Consider the following 19,431-nt stretch of genomic DNA (forward strand, 5'->3'; position numbering starts at 1 on the left):
GGATGATGCATTACTGATCTATGTAACAAGACAAAGTAGTATCTTAATACAAAGGTGTGAAACAGTAGAAATGGTCCAGTTTTATGATGAATGGATTGAGTTTGATATGACTTTCAGATATTGAAGTAGTGATCTTTAATAGTCACTTGACTATATAGGAGTAGATTTTGAGAAGTACATGAAATCTGGAGGTATTAATTTGTTATTTATCTGTAAATTGTCATTAATGATTGGACATCAACTGACTAGTCTTTGGAAAGACTATGAAGCAAGTATAAGAAAGCTTAAGTATAAGCCTTGCCATATTAAGGCACTACACATATCCCTTTCTGGAAATTTCTAAAAATGTCAAAAGTGCATTACATTATTTTATTTTAATCAGATAACTTAATATTTAGGTTTATTTTATGTTTACTATTATTATAGTAACCTCTTTAACCTTGTTAATAATCTCCTTAGACTGATTTCGAACGATTTTGTTTTTTTGTTTGTTTGTTTGTTTTGAGACAGAGCTTCACTCTTATTGCCCAGGCTGGAGTGCAATGGTGCAATCTCACCTAACTGCAACCTCTGCCTCCCGGGTTCAAGCAATTCTCCTGCCTCAGCCTCCCAAGTAGCTGAGATTACAGGCATATGCCACCACATGCAGCTAATTTTTTGTATTTTTAGTAGAGACGGGGTTTCACCATGTTGGGCAGGCTGGTTTCAAGCTCCTGACCTCAGGTGATCCACCTGCCTCAGCCTCCCAAAATGCTGGGATTACAGGTGTGAGCCACTGCGACCAACCTGAACAGTTTTTTAAGAAAAAGAAATATTTTCTTAAAATGTTATGTTAGTAAATGTTTCTGTTTTTCTACTATCTCTACTGTGTCTGAAATAAGTTGTTTGAACCATTGTTGAAATAAAGTACTGTCAATATAGTTCCAATCTCTAACACACTCTACAGTTTTTGTTTCTTTTGCTCTCTTTATTCAGGGTCTCTTTATATTTTTGAGAAATATGTTTTTATAAAATAAGTCCTTCGTTTGCCCCCACAGAATGTAATATTTATTTTTGGCCACTTTTCTCTCAATTGTCATTGTACAGCTATACCACATCACTCCAGTTGTTGCTGTTGAAAAAGTTTAACCTTTTTATATTAGTTTTAAAAGATGGAATTTTTCAATACAAAGGTGAATGCTGCTTTCATTCAGAGAAGCAAAACATTATCTAAAATAGAGAAGGAAAACTTTTTTGTAATAACATATCTTTTAACATTCTCCCATGTGTAATTTACCCCAAATTTTCACTGCCTTTGAAACTTATAAAATAATTTTCGCTGAATAAAAAAAGTACGGAGGAATTTCTAAAAGACTTACCCTTTGACTGTAATATACAGTAATGCATTAGACTTTAGCTATAAGTCTTTTAAGAACGTATTAGTTTGAAATTCTATTCCCTCTTTGAGAAATGCAAGATATTGAAAATGTATTCTGAAATTGTTCTTTGATACGAGGCCTTCTATCCAGAGGAAACAATACTTGCAGAAAGTTTCCAACTCATGTTGAGATGTATTGAATAAAAGCATTTTTGAAAAATGTTATAAGGTGAATGGAGAAAACTCCGTATATACTGCTAACCAGGAATATGTTCAGATCAATGATGTACACTGGCCCAAGTGGGCTGTTGTATATATAACACTTTGTTCTCAATATAAAATATGTAGGTTAAGGCAAATTAAAATTATTAGAAATACTGAAATATATCTTTTAGGAATATATTTGCATATGTAGGGTAAATTAGTTTTATTTGGTATTACTTTTAACAAATATGTATTATTTCTTAGTTTATAAATATGTGTGTGCATGTATATATGTGCATATATAGATAGAGAATGTGTAAGCAAAACTGCTGGCACTGAAATATCTCAGCATAATTTTCATAACTATCTTTAAGACACAGTCTGATTATGAAAGATTTAGAGACTAGAATAACTACTATCCAGGATTCAATATTTTAGAGGCTCTTTTCCTGAGTTGTGATAATACATAATATGTCAAAATCTTAGTTCACTCTGAATAAATTCTTACAGAGAAATATTAACCTCAAAGCTATTTTTTTAAAAAAGAGAGAAAAGGTTGGCTTTGTGAAGCTGATCATTTAAATAATTTGTAACTGCTTCTATAAGACTCACAGATTTTGGACTGTATCTCTTCGGGGAGAAAAAATTTATAGTACTAAAATTAGATGTGGGAGCCCAAAGGATTACCGTAATGCTGGAAAAACTGGCGACATAATCTAGATCTGTAAGAACATTGTAGTAAGCTAGTTCCCACCTTCTTCTCTTGGAAGCAGAGACAGGCAAACTAGTAGCGGTTGATATAGTATTGCCTCTGACTTTTTACTTCTTCCCTATAATATAATTAGACACCCATATTTCTTTCCATGTAACTTTGCAGTGCTTCCAGCTAGAGAGAATTGGGGCTCGGCCATGTGAGTTGCCTTGACTAACGTAATATAGTTATACAGTTCTAGCTGAAGCTTTAAAACGTATGGTGAATTTTTATCAGGTATGTTGAGCTAGCATGAGAAGAGCATGCCCCGTGGAGCCATGCTCTTTCAGTCTGAGAACCGGAATAAAGATACGTGGAGTGGACCTGTGGCGATTCAGCCTAGAGTCCTTCAAGCCTGGTTGAACCCCTCAACGATCCGCTGAAATAGAGCTACCTGGCCTCATTAGTATAAATAAATATAGTTTTAAGCCACTGAGAGTTTGGGAGTGTTTGTCATGCAGTACTATTCAGGAAACACACACTTGCACATTATCCACCTAACCTTGAAACTTTTCTCCTAGTTTTCAATCAGATCTTTAGAAATTTGGTGACAAAGGAGGGAATAAAGACAACATTGGGGAGCTACAAAAAGCAACTGCCTAAAGACAGTTGTTCTGGGCAATCATATATATGACCATAGGAATAAGCTTTGCCTGAAAACCATACTGTCTGAACTCTGATCATGAATAAGAACTATTAACCGTTACTGACAATTAAGTATTATTTTAGTAAATGAAATTTATTTTATAAATTCACTACTACAGAAGTATTCAGCAGCAGTTTTTTGTCATTTTACACATAAATATTTGTGGAATGACTTTATTTTATTTCACTATTTTTTAGAAATAACCATTGCTCAGGGCTTTTCTGGCTTTTATTCTCTTTAGCTTGGTGTGCAGTATTTGTTTATGAGTAAGGATCCAACAATTATGTAGTTATTAATGTATATTAAAATGTAGATATTGAAACTGCTTTGAAAATCACCATTGGAAGTAAACTCTTCTTAATGGGACAGAAAATTATTTCCACTGTGTGGAACTAGAAATGCTAGATCTCTACAATTTAGAATGTACATTCATAACTAGTACCACTTCTGGATGAATTAGGTGCTTGTTTTCCCCACTACTTGCCACACACTATTAAATTCAGAAAGAGCAGTTTTCTGTTTTCTGGAAACATTTTATTTACAAATATAAAAAATGTACTCAAAAAACCGTAAATTTTTCTAATTGCATGACATAAATTAAGAATCACACACCAGGGACTGTTGTGGGGTAGGGGGAGGGGGGAGGATAGCATTAGGTGATATACCTAATGCTAAATGACTAGTTAATGGGTGCAGCAGACCACCATGGCACATGTATACATATGTAACAATCCTGCACATTGTGCACATGTACCCTAAAACTTAAAGTATAATAATAATAATAATCAAAAGAATTTAAAACATACTTTGTGTAGATAATTTTTAATATTTAATTGGAATATAGTACAAAAACACCCTGTAGTCAATTAATTCAAGCATCAAAAGGTCTATCCTGTTTATCCATATTTGTTTACTAAAAATGTAATGAATATTTTAGGTAACATTTTATTTAATAAATACTAGAGCCATTGCAATGAGTCTCCACAACATAAACATTTGTACCCTCAGACACAAGTATCTTGGAAAACACTCACAACTTTTTGCTAAGAAAACTCTGGATTCCAGTGTTGAGCAACTTCTTAGACAAGTTTTCTCAACTTTCAAAGTAGTGTGATTATATTTGTACAAGTTAGTACCTGCTTATTACTTTTCCAACAGTTTATGGACCTGTTCAATATTGTTATTTTATTTCAGCATTTTTAATAATTTTTATTTTATTATATTTTAAGTTTCAGGTTACATGTGCAAGATGTGCAGGTTTGTTACACATGTAAACATGTGCCATGGTGGTTTGCTTCACCTATCAACCCATCACCTAGGTATTAAGCCCCACGTGCATTAGCTGTTTATCCTGATGCTCTCCCTCCCTCCACCCCTGACAGGCCCTACTGTGTGTTGTATCCCTCCCTGTGTCAATGTATTCTCATTGTTTAGTTCCCACTGATACATGAGAACATGTGGTGTTTGGTTTTCTGTTCCTGTGTTAGTTTCCTGAGGCTTCTAGCTCCATCCAATTCCCTGCAAAGTGTATGATCTCATTCCTTTTTATGGCTGCATTGTATTCCATGGTGTGTATGTACCATTACTTCAACCATTGTGGAAGACAATGTGGAGATTCCTCAAAGACCTAGAACCAGAAATACCATTTGACACAGCAATCCTACTGGATATTTAAGCTTTCTTAATCAGCAAGTTGGAAAACTCAACAATATTGATTTTATCTTAAGAGACAAACTACATGATGAATTTTATAATCAATGGTTCTATTTTTTTTTTTTTAGCAGGATGGACATCAGCATAAATAGAAAAAAAAAGCCTAGGTAACATAGGGAGACCCTTGTCTTAACAAATAATAAAATATAGTAAAGTTAAAAAATTAGCTAGGCATGGTGGCACATGCCTGTGGTCCCAGATACTCAGTAGGGCTGAGGTGAGAGAATTGCTTGAGTTAAGATTGAGGCTGCAGTGTTCTATGATTGTGTTACTGTATTACAGCCTGGGCAACAGAGTGATTCTCTCTCTCTCTTTCTCACCACACACACACACACACACACACGCACTCGTGTTTTTAGTTTAGATTGACAATATTTACAAACGAAAGGACTTTGAGTATTTTTCCTATATACAGAAATTCAATTTTATGCTCTCAAAATATTTCTGTATGATCTTACTCTCCTGTGCCAGAGCCAGATTCCTTTCATTCTAGCTAAGCTCCCCAGAACTATACGATAATGCTAACAGTCAAATTAGAAAGTTATTTCAAAATTATCTTAAACCTACAAAAATATTATCTGCAATTTGAATTTGCAGTTTTTATTTTGATAGAAGACATCTGTAATCTACTTGAAATTAATGAATATGTCTATGCTTATAAAAATTATAAAAGTGTGTTACTTTTACAATTATAATCAGAGTAGGCAAGCATTTAGACAACTGATTTTACATATTTTAGACAACTGATTTTACATATTTGTATACCTTTAAATGTTGTCTCTCTCAATATTTAATAATATGCACTTATATTTTTGCATTGTATATGTATGCAAATATTACATTTTGTTCCATGAATACATACAATTATGATTGACACATAATAATTGTACATATTCATGGAGTAAAATGTAATATTTACATGTGTTTGTATACATTGTGTTATGATCAAATAAGGCTTTTTAGCATATTAATTCCCTTAATCTTTTCTTTGGATGAGAATATTCAAAACCTCTCTTTGATATATTTTGAAATATACAATTCATTATTGTTAACTCTAATCATACTATTATCCAATAATAAGTCCGATAAACTTATTATTTCTACCCTACTGTAGCTTTGGACTCACTGAAAAATCTTTCACCATTTCTCCATTCTCCTACCTTCCCCATGCTCTGGTAACTACTATTCTTCTTTCTACTTCTATGAGACCAACTTTTTAAAGTCCACCTGAGTGGAGTAGGCGTCCATTTAAATCACAGTGGCCTATGACTGGATTAGACTATTTCTATTTACCTTTGGAGCTGGTAGAGGAACCCAGATTTCTTAAGAACATTGCCACAACTTTATTCCAGAAATTTGATAGGTATCACTAAAGAAGAAAAAAAAAAGAAAATGGAATATGTCCTTGATTTTTAAGCAATGAGCAGTGTCTGAAACATAAGATTACTCTGTAAACCTAAACTTAAATTTCTTTAAAATTTCTTAAACTTAAATTTCTTTAAATTTTACTCCTGTTGTGAGAACTACTCTTGTTCTGGAAGAACAAACTGCTAAGGCTGACGTAGCAATAGAAGTGAGGCTTTTATTTTTTTAACTTATAGACTATATTACACTTCTACATACTGCCTTTTACTAATGTCAGACTCTATTGTGTTTATAAACTTTGCATTTTTAACATTAAAGTAAACTTAAAATCATCCTCAGGGTCTTGTAAGTTTGAGAGACTAGAATAGAATTTGATTATAAACATTGAGTTTAATTGAATGGCTGACTGAAAATAGGAAGACTTTTGAAATTATTACTAATTATATAGAAAATGATGATTTAATTTCAGAGAAAAACATATTTTGTATGACCCAATGAAAATATAGTTATAGACATTGTTTTAAAATTGTAATTTTACCATCCACCTTATCTTTTAGAAACTAACCAAGAAACAATTTCTACACCTGTAACTGAAGAATACAGTTAATATTTTAAAGTTAACCCTCAATCAATGTTAAAAGAACATGCTATCTTTTCTCAACTTCTCATCATTGAGTTCAGTAAATCATTTTTATATTTTAAGCAATAGAAATTATACAAATACATTCTCTAGGAAATTTATTGGAGAAAATGCTATTTTAAAAATGGTTGGTCCATAGTTGGTAAATAGTTGAACCAAGGGAATCAGTGAACACTGTACAATTACATGCAAAATTGTGTATACTTATGGTTCACATCAGTTTACACATATGGTGCATCCAAAACTATTATTATTAAATCAAATATAAAATATTAAATTTATAAATGCAGTAAACCATATTTTGGTGTTCAAATCTCTTTCCAACTTAAATATTACATGATATTTTATAACTCCATGCATGTTATTGAAATTCACATTACATTTCATTTGCATTAATTTAAAAATACCTCTCTGGAGCCAATAATTAGTTAAAAGTTTTACAAAAGCTAGTTTTTATAAGAAGCTTTTTTAAAAACATCATATTTTATATGTAAAGAAAATAATTAAAATTTAAACAAAATCCACTTTGGAAAGTTCAGTCATATATAATCAAGTTAATAATTAAGGAATGTAACCGAATATAAATTAGTTTGGGTATATAGTATGGTAAAATCAAGGTGTTATATTATATTTAAAACTGTTTGATGATATTTGATAATTCTAGTATCAAGAAGTACCTTGATTGTAAAAGTAAGCAAGAGATCTAGATTATTGAAAGAGGCATGCATACCACCTTAGAGAAATATATTTAATTATAAAAGACTTACAAACACTATAACATTAGACAACAAACTATAGAGTCCAGCCTTCTTTTACAAGGACTTCTAGCTTTAGAAAATTAATCCATGGCAGAAAGTACATTGATTTCTATAAAAGAAAATATACAACCAAATAGGTATAATAAATATGCATACTTTATGCCTGTTTTTAATATCTCTTATTTAAGGAGCAGTGTAATTTTCACTCTGTTATAGTACTTTTATGTTTAACTATCCAAAGATTTTTTTATTATAAACAACACTATTTTTTTCTATCCCTCCAGAGGCTTACTAAAAATAGAAAAATGAAACACAAGTAAGGCAGAAGCAACTCAATTCAGCTATTTTAGCATAGACAGCCGAAAGTGTGGAAAGTAGTACTGAAGGGAGGGAAGAAACAATGGTTGATGTCTTTGTTGGAAAGATAGATGATATCAGTCTGACAGTTTCTGTCTAAAATTCAATTTCCTGCTGCTCAAGCAACTTAATTTCATTTATTGTTTTTTAAACACTATGGCTTTATAGAAAATATTTCAAAAGGTAATTTGATCTTTATAAGTTTGTAATTATAACATGAATGTTCAAAGATATTTTTCATTTGTTAATTTTGTGTTTTCTTTGTGCGTCTAGTTGGAAGGAGGTATACTTTATGCTCTGTCTTAGTGTCAATATATCTAGTATATGTCTTGGGTTGAAAACACAACAAACATGCATTTATCTGTGGAGTTGTCATTTGTCTTTCTTGCCTATATTTTCAAGACAGTTATCTCCTGAGAAGACTCAGTGACATAATAGCAGATCAGCAGGAAATTTAAGCTCCATGTTCTGTGTGTTAATGTATCAAACACACCAACATTAAGATGAAGAATGGCGTCCTGGGATGAGGATTGGAATGTGGTTTCAAAGAAAAAAGTATCCCCGTGTGAATCATGTTTCTTGCTTAGAGACCAGATGCAAAGATTAAATTGTATTGTTAATGTACTTTTCATAGAGACATGAAAATATGTTTTCTATTATTAAAGCTTAATATTACGATAATTAATGAATTCTCTGCTTATCTCTTCCAGTCCTGTGGGAGGGCTTAAGTTGAAAATTACACCCTGATTAATGAAGAAAGCTGAGTTAGAATTAAAGAATGCTTTCAGAGCCTATATAATTGAATGATCACAGCATTAAACATTAGAGAAAATATTGCACTCTTTTTTGTGATGATACAAAACCTGGTATAAAGAAGGTAAAGGAAATATGAAGCAACACTTCATTTTTGCAGCTATTCACTTAAGATTGATCATATAAATAGAGGCTTTTGAGCATCACTATAAAATACAATAAAATATAGATATTAATCTTTGAGGTTTCTGGAACTGTATTTGTTAATTAAACAAAGGTTAATTGAGTGGCAAACATATTTACCTTTGATTATAGTGAGATAAACAAATAGGCAAGATTAATACCCTCAAACATATTAGATACCGTGGTGGAAGGGAGCATTAGAAACAGTAAAAACATAACAAAAACATGAACACAGTTAAGCAAGGTTTAGCTGATAGATTGAATATGGGGATCAAGGGGTGAAAAGTATGATTTCTAGGTGTTTTCATGTGCATCTCCCAAGAGAATATGTAATTTACTGAGATGAGAAAGAGTTGGGGAAAAAAAGCAAATTTACAGGATTGGAATCAAAATTATCTTTGGGACATGTTAATTTCATAAATCTACTAGACATCAAAGGTGAACCCCTGACCCAAAGGAGACTGGCCATGGCCAATGATATAGCCTATCAAGGAAACACTTCCTAAACTAGCTAGCTTTTCTGGAATAGGGACTTTGGAAGCTAATTGGATCAATTTCCCCAGGATATTGCACCCATTCCCCAGCTGCCATAAATGTTGGCTGTCTGGCCCCACACTGGATCCTTCTTTGGAAAATCACCTTCTCTAGCCTCCTTAGAGGAAAATGACACTGTGTTGCAGAGGTAGGAGGCCTGTAACTGACAGGGAAGTGGAGTACAAGAGTCTAACTCCTGGCTTTAAGGCTGGATAATCTTTGTGTGTAGACTGTACTCCATGGTAACATGTGGCACAGGCCTGAAGATAGTTTCTAGTATAGATCACATCTTTCCTTAGCCATTTTCCTGCCCTGTCCTGCTTCTTTCAGTCCTGCTTCTGAGAACACTTTAAAATATTTATGTCTGTATTTATTTATTTTTAATTGATACATGATGTTTATACATAGTAATGGAGAACAGTGTGATGTTTCAATACATGCATGCATTGTGTAATAATCAAATCACAGTATTTGGCATATCCATCAACTTATACACTCATCATTTATCTGTGGTGAGACCATTTGAAATCCTCTTTTCAAACTAAAAATACACAATACGATATTATTAACCATAATACCCCTATTGTGCAATAGAACACCAGAACTTATCTCTGTCATCTAACTGTAACTTTATACCTGTTGACCAATCTGTTCCTAACACACACCTTTATTCTCCCCAGCCTCCAGTAACCACTATTCTCTATTTTAATGAGATCAAGTTCTTTAAATTTCACATATGAATAAATCATGCAGTATTTGTCTCTCTGTATCCAGCTTATTTCACTTAATGTTCTCTAGGTTCAAATGTGGTGCTGCAAATGACAGGATTTCATACTTTCTATGGCTGAATAGTATTCCATTGTGTATTTATACCACATTTTCTTTATCCATTCGTCAGATTATGAACACTTAGGTTGATTCCATATTGTGGCTCTTGTAAATAGAGGTGAAATAAACATGGGAATGCAGATAACTCTTCAACATATTAATTTTCCTTCCTTTGAATATATATCCAATAGTTGGTTGCTGAATCGTATGGAGTTCTGTTTTAAGAAACTATCATATAATTTTTTTAGAACGCTCCACCCTGTTTTGTATAATGGCTATACTAATTTACCTTTCTCACAAACTGTGTATAATTCCCTTCCTTCCACATTCTTACCAGCATGTATTTTTCTCATTTTAATAATTGCTATTCTAGCATGAATGAGATAATATCTCATTGTGTTTGATTTGTATGTCTCTAATAATTAGTGATGTTGAACATGTTTTAATATACATGTTGGCCATTTGTCCTTTTTTGAGAGATATCTACTTAGCTTATTTGCCCATCTTTAATTAAATTATTTCCTTTTTTTTACTGTTGAGATGTTTGAATTCCTTGCATATTCTGGTTATTAAATTTTTTGTAGAGTGAATAGTTTGCAAATTTTGCTTCTTAGCCACATTGTCTCTGTATTTTCCACTTAAAAGGACCCTTGTTTCTATATGGCAGAATTGCTTTTATAATTGAACTGTATTCAATTTTGTATATATACCACATTTTCTTTATCCATTAGGCTGTTGATGCACATTTAGGTTGATTCCACATCTTGGTTACCGTTAATAGTATTTCAATAAACATGTGAGTGCAGACATCTCATTGACATACTGATTTGATTTCCTTGGATATACACACAATAGTGGGATTGCTGAGTAATAGGGTAGCTCTATTTTTAACACTTTGAGGTACTTCTATATTATTTTTCAGTATCATTGTACTAATTTACATTCTTAAAGTATGTAAGCATTTCTCTTTCTCCACATTTACACCAGCATTAGATTTTTTGTGTGTGTTTTTGATAGTAGCCATTCAAATTAGAGTGAGAGATCACATTTTCATTTTGATTTGCATTTCTTGGATGATTAGTAATTTTAAGCATTTTTTATATACCTCTTGGACATTTGTATATCTTCTCATGAGAAATGTTAAGATGTTACTTTTGTCTATTTTTAATTAGATTATTTGTTCTTTTGCTATTGAGTTATTTGAGTTCCCTATAAATTCTGGATGTTTACTCCTTGTCAGATAAATAGGCTGCAAATATTTTTCTCACTCTGTAGGTTGTCTCTTCACTTTGTTGTTTACTTTGCTGTGCAGAAGCTTTTTAGTTTAATGTAATCCCATTTGTCTATTTTTGTTTTTATTTGCCTGTGCTTTTGAGGTCTTATTAAAAAAATTTCATGGCTGGGCATGGTGGCTCACACTTGTAATCTCAGCACTTTAGGAGGCCAAGGTGGGCGGATCATTTGAGATCAGGAGTTCAAGACCAGCCTGGCCAATATGGTGAAATCCCATCTCTACTAAAAATACAAAAATTACCTGGGCAGTGGTGATGCATGCCTGTAATCCCAACTACTTAGGAGGCTGAGGCAGGAAAACTGCTTGACTCTAGGAGGTGAAGGTTGCACTGAGCCTAGATTGCACCACTGCACTCCAGCCTGGGTGACAGAGCAAGACTCCTTCTGAAAAAAAAAAAAAAGTCTTGTTTATCTAGTTTAGACAAATTTTGTAAAGCATTTTCTCTGTATTGTCTTTCTAGTAGTTTTATCATTTTATCATTTCAGGTCTTACCTGTAAGTCTTTAATCCATTTTAAGTTTATTTTTACATATTGTGAAAGATAGGGCTCTAGCAATGGAACATAATAGAGAACACAGAAATAAAGCTATTCACTTACAGATGACTGACTTTTGACAAAGGCACCAAGATCACACATTAGAGAAATGACAGTCTTTTCAATAAATGGTATTGGAAAAGCTGAATATCTACATGCAGATGAGAACACCTCTTTAAGACTTTCACAGAAAGCATTAACTAAGAAACTTCTAACAAAATTGATTTAAGATACTAGTGTAACACTCAACTCCTGCTAAAGAACTGACAAAATAATAGGCTCCTAAAGCTGAGCTGTATCTTGAACTATGACTCAATTGATAAATACTGTGCTAATTTCCAGGAAACCTGCTTGAGGAACAATTCTTATTCTTCCTTAAGACTTGACTGTATATATAATATTGTTCTCTTCTTCAACTTCTTGCACTTCAAAAATTTTTTATTATCTGAAATACTCTGAATATATCAATGTCTCTTGCACCATAAAAGAGAAAAAGGGACAGAATATATGATTCAAAAAGGTATGCTCAGAAATAGTATCATTTCTTGTTTATGTAAGTATTCTATAATTAAATGAGTAAAACTTTTTTTGAATTTTTAGAATATAATTTAATTGAATGATTTTCTATAAGTTGCACTTGGAGAGATGACTCACGAAACTCAAAATAGAAAAACATTATTCATGCCAATAATTTTACACCTTTTCTAGTCCTTCGTTTATTCTAATTAGTGGGTCCTCATGATTTGGAATATCATAGGATTTTAGAAAACAAAGTGGTAGCAGATTGACATCTCTGATTTTCCATATTCCCTTTCCCAGCTTATGTAATACCTCCTGCCATCACTGGGGGGACATTATGGAATATGACCACCTCAAGCTGTAATTGAGGTGACATGGAATATGGCCACATTCACAACCACATCTTCAATTGGGAGACTGTGCTTTGTTAGCTTTCATTTTTTAAAAAACTTCCACAATTAAACTGAGAAATTACAAAGCAGCAAAATGATGCAGTTAATCCACTGGGAAAAATTATGTGCTTATAAAGTAAAATACACTGTCTCTTTCATGAACGATGTGTGAGCTATTTGAAAATTTTATGCCATTAGCACTTTCAATATGTCATTAACCTAGAAAATAAGAGGGAGTAATGAAAGTCATTAACAGCAGTTGAGTGTCCTGCTGTAGCCTGGCCAATAAGGGTATAAAGAATGAGAGACAGAGCAAGGCATTCTGCTATATTACAACTTAGCAGGGCTGTGTCTTCAAGATACACACACACACACGCAAACACTCACATGCAAATGTGCGTGTATTTTTCTTCCTCTAAGGTATGCTTCATGTAAAGCAAAAAGGTATTAAATTTTTGATAAGAGTACCAAGTGCCATTCATAAAAATGTTGACTAATCTAATATAAATATAATTATTCTTAATTTTCAAGGTACTGAGAAGATCACATACTGCATGTCCTCCTAAAACCTGGTCCTGGCATAACCTTCTAAGCTGTTTTATTCAGGTAAAGTTTGATGATAGAAGATACAGTTTATTGTATTATAAATAACAAGATAATATGTTTTTTCTTTAACTACTACCCACTACTGCCAAAATTGTTTTTCCTATAGACTGCCTATAGATACACCTCAACCTACCCCAGGAAACTCTGAATTGGCTGATTTAAAACTCACTCTGATACAATCCAGTGATTATTTTGTGCAATGCCCAAGAAGTTATCAGCTTTATTATCAATATTAGACTGAAGGGAGATCCAAAATCACCACAACTTGGTACATAACCCAGGATAAATTCATGGAAGTTAATGCCCTTTTAGGCAATACAGATGGCTGAATATATGCTATAGTTTTTCTTTTTCTAAAATAAATTATACTAAATTATGCTAAGAAATGCTAAAAGAAATATACTAAATTATGCTAAGAATAGAAGAAAAAAGTTAAAATATCAAAATATCAGTGGTTGTTCTGAATAATAGGATAAGAAAACATTGGATACAATCAATTCATATGTGAAGCAGTATGAGATAGACATATCAGTACTAAAAATCATGTGTTGAAGGAAGTCATACACTTGAGGAACTAACTCAAAGTGCAGAAAAATAAAGAATTTAATATAATTTACAGTATATTTCACAAAAGGTGAAATGTATAGATAGAAATGTATATACTATATAATAGAATGAACATATGTATGTATATATGATATGTGGTATATGAGATATACTGTATAGTAGAAGAAATTTTGTATACATGACACAATACTTGAGATTGGATATAGTGGAAACTGTCACATGGTACAATAAAGAATGATGATAATATGGGGGAAAAATAATATAATGCTTAGAACAAATGAATGCATTTTACAAGTTTTAAAAATTCTAAAACCTAGTAGTTTCAATTTACCCTGAAAAACAATAAATCTCACAGAATAGTGAAGACTTTAGAATATCAAATAACTTGGATTAAAAAATGAACTTTGAGACCCTCCTGGGCAATGCGATGAAACCTCATCTCTACAAGAAAATACAAAAATTAGCCAGGAGTGGTGGCACACACCTGTAGTCCGAGCTACTCAGGTGAGCTAAGGTAAGGTTAGATAATCACCAAAAGCGCTGAAGGTGGAGACTGAAGTGAGCTGTGATTGCACCACTGCATTCCAGCCTGGGTGATGGAGTCAGACCCCGTCTCCGAAAAAAAAAAAGAGCAAAATAAAAAATTTGATGCTTTGTCAAGTCATCATTTTTTTGGAGGAAAAATGGTTTTGTACATGGGATTAAACAATGTAAATTCAAAACTTACAGATAAGGGGTTAACTCTATCACTCAACTGTTTAAAAAGTTTATATGAATATCCAGTCAAAATCAATGTGGTATTGCCCTTGAAATGTTATCTATACGGATTTCCAAGGAGACCACAGGACTGTGTACTGTCTTGGAATGTCCTCAGAAGGCTCTGTCATTGATCAGGTAACAGTAAAAACCCCAGAGTCCTTTCTTACAAATGGAAAAGGGAAAGCAGAGGGACAGAAGCTATTCAAACTTCGTCTTCTTTCCTTGTGGCTAGTGGTCATTGTTTAAAGTGATAAAGTTCTTTCAAAAAATCCAAGAATTTAAAAATTTTCCATTCAGGCATCATTTAAAATAAAAAATTTCCATTTATATACTTTCAGTTTAGAATGTGGCTAACACTTAAATTGATTAGGTCAAGCTATGTTGACACTGTGACTGCATTTAGGGAATATTCCTGTATACATATGTGTGTAATCAACAAATCATATGGCAAAAGTTGTATTTATTTAGAACCTAAGCATTCTCTCGCAAGATGATGCCATAACTGAATGGAACTCTAAAAGTGAGAAAGTTTGTTTTCTTTTTTCTACCAGCATATATGGGTTTCTGTACTGCACAAGTGACCACAAGTACAGCCCCAGAACACAAGAATTCCTTTCTTGCCATAAAGGAATCATGACTCTAGTACATCCAGATTATCAGTGGCCATATGACTCAGAATAACAGAAAACAAAGCAACCATGTGGTGTAAAGAAAAGGTTTCCTATTATGTGTTAAACATTTCTGGGGCTCATGAAGCCGTCAAAAAAGAAGAGACATTAAAGAAAGAAAGAAGACATGCTTCAGATATGCTGAAACATGTATTACCTCATTAGATATTCCAAGACAGTGAAATGAAAAATCATTATTAGGTACATCAGAAATATTTGCATACATGTGTTCACACAGACATACACAAACACACAGACACTATTTTACATGTATAAATTAATATATCTATTTATAATTTATTAATTTTATACAAACATACATTGATATATATTTATTGATATAAGTCATTTATAATACAATATAGAATATTGTGAAAGAAAATAGAATCTTGGGACCACAAACTCGCTGTGCCAAAGAGAAAGTTGAGCTTGGGAACTGAATCATGAAAAAAATGGTCTTCCTCTCACTCCCAAACAGATAACTGCAATTTCATAACCTTGTGTCATAGCCTCAAACATAAGCCAGGTTCCAAAAATGATAAAAGGCAACACATTTCCCAGATGGCCTCTCTCACAAATTGCTCACAAAGAAATTCCCTGTGGGCCCCAAATCTTTCAGGATGCATATCCCCCCTGTAAACTAACCCTAAAACAGGGTTCTGTTGACTCTCACCCTGACAGTGTAAATTACCAGCTTATCTTCACAGGTAGAGGGCAAGGTCAACTCTAGAAATCTTTCCTCTACCAACGTCAAGGTGAACACACAAGGGACTTCTTCCTCTACTCCATCTTTTCACAAGTTTAGTTTCTTGCATGTAAAATACAGATTTCCTGGGCACTAGATGAAGGCATAATTGACTTTTCCTCTACCCACCTGTTTACACGTAAAACGTAGATTCCCTGAGTGCTAATCAAAGCCTCACGAGACTGTAACCCACCTGTCTCCATTGCCTATCCTCCTGCTTTTATTTACTTTCCTCCTTCCCCTCCTGCTTACTCTTTCCCCTTTAAATATTGAAGTCCTCAAAATTGTCTTTGGGAAAAGCACAGATTACAGATGCTCCTGTGATTGTTTTTTTCCCCCTTCCCCAGGTGCATCCTCAACCTTGGCAAAATAACCCTCTAAAATGATTGAGACATGCCTAGTCAATTTTTGGTTTATAATCTGTGTGATGTATATATGTGTGGGTGCAGTTGTGGATGTGTGTAAATTCAAAATCTGGAAAGGAACGAATACAAATTTGTAACAAATTCTTCAGGCAGTTACTGAGCCTCTCGTTGCACCTTCCACAATAACGTTATGGAGATATTCCAAAGAGAGGGGGTAAATTTGTAAAGACTATTTTTTTAAGTTACATACAAACTACACATTAAGTAAAGTTTGGAGAAGGATGATGGATGTTTGGCATGGATTCTGCATCTTCTTGGTGCAACAAGCAGCTTCATACAATAATGCAACAAGATACTCTCTATTTAGCTATGGCACATCTCCCTGACAGTGGGACTCCACTGATATACTGCAGCTTTTAGGAACAGTGATGATTAATTTTATATGTTAACTAGGGTAGACCTGGTACCCAGTGTTTTGGTCAAACACTAGTTTAGATGTTGCTATGAAGGCATTTTTTTCAGATATGATTAACATTTCAATAAGATATTGGGTAAAGAAAATTACCTCCCATAATGTGAGTGGGTCTTATCCAATCTGTTAAAGGTTTTATAAGAAAAGACCTGAATATGAACTAATTCTGCCTCCAGACTGCCTTTGTATTCAAGACTAAAATATCAACTCTTGCCAGAGTTTTCAGCCTGCTGGTCCCCCCAGCACATTTCAGACCTGCCAGCACCCATAATAATGTAAGCCAATTCCTTAAAATCTCTTTCTCACTCACTTTCTGCATATATATGTATATGTTTTACATGCACAGAGGTATACATATGTGTATATATACATACGTTTATGGTACATGCTTTATATATTATTAAAATATACATATATAAAATTATATGTGTTTCTCTAGAATATATTATATCTATTTTCAGAGAAATAGATATAATTACATCTATTTCTATGGAGAACCTTAATGTGAGGGTTAAATCCTGTTTATGGAGAAAATTATAAGGCAAAGGAAACAAAAGTGAACAAGGACAAGACTTAAGTGCAAATGATTCAAAAACAGATATGGGATTAATTTGAGAGGAATACAGCACATAGAGTAAGTAATAGCAATCAGGTAACAAAAGGTCATGAGGAAATATCATTATAGTAGAGACATAGGGCAATCTGCAAAAAATTTCCTTGCTTAACACAGTAGCTCATTTGACAATTTCCTGAAATAAAATTTGACACTATCCTAGATATCCTATGTACTGTTTTTTTTCTTGATGAGGAATCTTAGGAAATTAAATGTATACATACATATAGATTTACCACACATACAAATTATTTATTCAGTAACTTTTTGAAATAATGGTATTTGAAAGCTTTTTGGAGAAAACCTTTAAGAAAAGTTTTATCATTTTTGCGTAAATAATTTTTTCCTTGATAAGCAAACTGAACAATTGCTTTAAGAATTGCTATAATATCATTACAATTTCAGCCAAACCATTCTCAAATTTACTCAATACCACAGATTCTAGTCAGACAATATCAGAAAAATTTTCAATTGTCTACCGGGTTTTGAAAAAATCTAAAAAAAAAGTATGTGTGTGCATATGTGTGTATTTGTGTGTGTATACACTGAGTGATAATGATGTAACATCCATTATCAATCTGTGATGTGTGTGAGCTTCTTGAATGTGTTTTGAAATGACTTTTTAAGCCTAGGCTAAAAAAAACTTTTTAGCATTTGCTAAAGCCTTCTACATCAGTGGGTTACATTCATCAAAGTCTCTCACAGAAAAAAAATTATCATCAAGAATCCCTGATTTAATCACCTGACACTATCACTTTCTAAATGACGATCATTTCATACCCTTTCTTCACCACCTGCTACTCATCACCAATCATCAAGCTGTTTCTTCTTTCTTTGACAAGTTAAAACACATTTGTTAAATTTTATATACTAATTATATTTACTTTCAATTTTATGTTTATTACTGATATAAACTTTTTAAATTATTTCGTTGATATATTTTATTATCTTTGAAAATTAATTGAAAAACTTCTAGAATGGAGGACATGCTTAATTTTTTACCTCATTAAATTGTCGGCCTTTCACTCAGTGGCAGAGTTTACATGAACTAATTTAAGACTTTAAGAAAAAAACAGAAGTCATGAAAAACAGCTTTTTACTGTGTTTCTTTTCTCTTATGAAAATGGAATAAATATTTTTACCATGTGTATTAGACTTGTGCAGAGAAACAGAAGCTGTGGGATATGGGGTGTGTCTATTTAAGGCATGCATGCCAACCTGTTTTATTGTAGGGAGAGATTTATGATTTTTAAAAAGTGGTTCATGGGATTATGAAGGCTGACAAGTCCCAAAATCTGCAGGTCAATTGGCAAGCTGGAGAGCCAGGAGTGCCGACGGTTTAATTCCAGTCTGAGCCCAAAGGTCTGAGCGAAAGGAGAAATGATGTTGTCGTTTCAGTTCATTAACCAGCAGGCTTCAGACCCTGGAAGAGCCAGTGATTCCCTCTGAGTCTGCAGGCGGGAAAAAAGTCAATGTCCCAGTCTAAAGGCTGTCATAGAGAAAGAATTCTATCTTTACTTTTCACAGGGGAGAATCAGTGATTTGTTCTATTCAGGCCTTCAATGGATTTTACAGGACTACCCATATTAAGCAGAGCCACTTGCCTTACCCATTCTATAGATTTAAATGCTAATCTCATCTTTTAGTATTCTTATGTTTTATTGTAATATTTACTTTAGAAAACTTGTAAATTCTTTCTCTTCTTCTTTGAGATGTAAATCTTTTTTAAAAGTTCTTGTCAGTGTTACAACCCAGAAAAGTCTTTTTCAAGAAACTGTGAGCTATCCCTATGAAATGTAAACATCAAG

At 33.0% G+C, this 19,431-nt stretch overlaps 1 long non-coding RNA gene across 1 annotated transcript in view; it reads left to right on the forward strand.

The window, feature by feature from the left end:
• Positions 1-19,431, forward strand: part of LOC129143986 (uncharacterized) — a 186,415-nt gene that overhangs the window by 80,362 nt on the left and 86,622 nt on the right. The window contains exon 3 of the long non-coding RNA XR_008548026.1: positions 13,360-13,434. This is a non-coding gene — a long non-coding RNA (uncharacterized LOC129143986). The remainder of the gene's footprint in view (positions 1-13,359; positions 13,435-19,431) is intronic.

This window comes from Pan troglodytes, chromosome 4 (assembly GCF_028858775.2).
Source record: "Pan troglodytes isolate AG18354 chromosome 4, NHGRI_mPanTro3-v2.0_pri, whole genome shotgun sequence".
NCBI lineage: Eukaryota > Metazoa > Chordata > Mammalia > Primates > Hominidae > Pan > Pan troglodytes.